Here is a 3,587-nt window from a genome sequence, read left to right as displayed (position 1 = left end):
AGACCTTTGGCTGAAAGTCAGCAGAAAGTATTACAATCAGTATTAATTCTGTCCCCTTTACTGAGATGGGTAGTTCTCATGACCCTAAATTCTCCCATTCATCAAAAATGTTTGAAAAGGAAAATGTTTGCAGCGTACAAAGTTAACAAAACCCAGTGCCGAGAACTGCATATGGGACAGAGATAGCGTGACAACAGGAAATTCACTGCTGTTGGGAACAGCATCGTATCTATCAAAACATAAATGATGTTATTCAACCTAAAAAGACAAAAGGATTATTAAAATAAAATACCAGCCTCTTTTGTGTGAGACACTTGGACATTAATTTAAGTCAAATTGGGAGTTAAAGCACAATTTATAACTATGGAATGTAAATGAAATGCCAACAAACCTTTCCAAAATTTGTATAGAATTGCATCTTTATTTTATTCCAGGACATCCTTCCTTGTTCATCAAAAATCCTGTGCAGACAGAAGACCAAAGTGAAGTTAGTTGCAATTGCAGGAGTTTAAGCCAAGTGCAGAACTTGACCTAGAATTTACTCACTGGTGAGTTTAAAAAGAGGTATAGTTTATTGATGTCTTTAGGTCTAAGGTTAGCTACTGGCATTCATAGTGGAGACAGGTCCAATGCCTAATCCCCAAGGGGCATAACAGAATTGGAACAGTGACCTGTGTCTATAGAAAGAAAACCAAATCTAGCATTTCCTGATCTACATAAACTCCAGAGTGGGAAACGTTTATTAGCCCACAATGTTATTACCAAGCTAATGAGAAACTCTCAGATCATATCTCAGGTTTTATATATTTAGTGCTCTTATTTAATGCATGAGGTGTACAGGAGACAAACCCTTTTCAGAAGCATATCTCCTCTTTATTCCATAGTCCCATGGGCAGTCTTTCCCCACATTACAGGCGGCTATAGGTATCTCTACTAGCATCTTTCTATGCTTGATGCACCTTGACTGTTTGCCACATGGCCCCCAGGCTTCAGTGAAATAGGATTAAGTGTGGCTTGCCATGTGTCACATGAAAACCATACCGAAGAAATTAGACATCAAGAGATGCTGGTTTGCTCAGACATCTCACTTTCTGCAGCACTCCTGGCTCTCCAATTCAAAGGATAAAAGGCAGTCTCAGCCCAGCTAGAGAAAACAGTAAGAACAGAAAGATGGGGTGTGAAATTATTCTCTCCATTGTGCCCTGTATCAAAAAAGCATATGGCTGTTGCGTGGCCTTTGCTAACAAGCGATCACTACTGTCTTACTAAGGAAGTCTATATTCTTCACTGGGATGGAGGGGGCCTCTAGCTCACTAAATTTTTACAAGCCTGTTACCGTATACTAGGAAAGGTTTGAACTGGGGTGCTCCTGAGGCAGACTCTCATTACAGGATATGCACTTAACACTGGACAATCCTGTTGTCACATTTGGTGCTGATTTCATAGTAACAGCCGTGTTAGTCTGTATTCGCAAAAAGAAAAGGAGGACTTGTGGCACCTTAGAGACTAACCAATTTATTTGAGCATAAGCTTTCGTGAGCTACAGCTCACTTCATCGGATGCATACTGTGGAAACTACAGAAGACATTATATACACAGAGACCATGAAACAATACCTCCTCCCACCCCACTCTCCTGCTGGTAATAGATTATCTAAAGCGATCACTCTCCTTACAATGTGTATGATAATCAAGTTGGGCCATTTCCAGCACAAATCCAGGTTTTCTCACCCTCCGCCCCAAACTCACTCTCCTGCTGGTGCCGAGGATCTGATCGTCCAGAGACAGAGACACTGTAGCCTAGTGTTTGGTGCTATAGCTACGACAACTCCTGAAAGAGAACTTATTTGACTTGAATATTGCTCCCGTTACTTCCCACCACACATGTCCTTCAGTAATGGTACTTAATCCTTCTGTAAATAGTATCCCACCCCCACAGCCACTATTTGTGCTGGAAATGGCCCAACCCGATGATCACTTTAGATAAGCTATTACCAGCAGGACAGTGGGGTGGGAGGAGGTATTGTTTCATATTCTCTGTGTGTATATAAAGTCTGCTGCAGTTTCCACGGTATGCATCCGATGAAGTGAGCTGTAGCTCACGAAAGCTCATGCTCAAATAAATTGGTTAGTCTCTAAGGTGCCCCAAGTACTCCTTTTCTTTTTGCGAATACAGACTAACACGGCTGTTACTCTGAAACCTATCTTTGAACACAGCTTCTCCAAAAACATAACAGCAGGAATGAAGATGCTCAGCCTGTGTTACATCAGAAGATTCAGAGGGGAGGAAGACAGCTAAAAGCCTTAACACACAGGTCCCGAACCCCTATTAGATGTGATGCTTTGTACACAAATAAGGAGTTTGTTGCAGTTATTTACATTGGGCTTAAGTAAAAAAAAAAAAAAAAAAATGTCCTGTCCTTTCAACTGGATGCAACACTCCTGATTTATCTTCCACACCGCTGTATGTACACATTGCAGGGCTCAAACAATTGAAAAACGAACAAAACACCAAAAAAAAAAAAAAAAAACAAACAAACCCCGATGAGAGCCGAATGCTGCAAGAGATCCCAACAACCCTATGTTAGAAAGGGCATCACCAGAGGGAAATCCTGCACCTAAAGCATTGCTTGAAAATAATCTGGTTCGCCAGCCCCCACTTCACAGATTTATACTTTGCGCCACTGAAGACAGTATTTGCTTGCCAGGCCAAAAAATGCTGTAGCACATGCTACTGGCCTCCCATCCTCTAACTGAAGCAGTTTAATAACGTTTAAGGACTATATTACTACAGCCACAGCTGCACTCAAAAAGGGACCAATTTCAAGAGCTACACTATGCAACAAGTTAAATCAGCAATGAGTTAGTATACCTGCCAGGGGCAGGAAATTGGGGAGCATTTAGAGGGGAAAGAGAGCTGATCAGATTTCAGTTGGAAACTTATTGACCACACTTCAGTATTATCTGTATAGCTGTGTATTTGGCTTCCAATGTGCTTATATATCGTACTGTCCAGTAGAGAGGGTAATTCAGAACACTTAGAGGAACTTAACAGCCAGATCCTGTTTTACCATCATCAATGGGAATTAAAGTTCCATTAACACCGAGACACAACAATGCACAAGCCACAGTAGCGTTTGAAAGCAGATATATACAGGAAATGGCACAAATCAGTCCACACTGCAATTTGGAACATAACTTCCATACCACTGATTTGGTTAGTCTAGTCCAGTCTGACCATAGCTAGTACCAGGTATTTCAGGGGAGGTGTAAGACCCCCATATATAGGTCCCCATTCAGCAAAACACTGAAGGATGTACACAAGTGCTTTGCTGAATAACGATGCATGCACGCACTTAGCCGTCCATTGTGGCCCTGATACCATTTTCCAAGATACTTACGGGGGGGAAGCTGGTCCTAGCCTAGAGAGGGAGCACATGGCTTCCGTCCTGAATCACGAGGATGGACACTCCTGATCAGAACGGCAAGATGCTGCAAGATTTAACAAACTGACGATCAAAAGTTGATACTTCCCGTTTTCACTTGTTTGAAATAGGCCTTGTAAAAAGTACCAGAGCAACTGCCAGC

The sequence above is a fragment of the Lepidochelys olivacea genome, assembly GCF_965140295.1.
Source record: "Lepidochelys olivacea isolate rLepOli2 genome assembly, chromosome: 21".
NCBI lineage: Eukaryota > Metazoa > Chordata > Testudines > Cheloniidae > Lepidochelys > Lepidochelys olivacea.
This window is presented reverse-complemented; position numbering follows the sequence as displayed.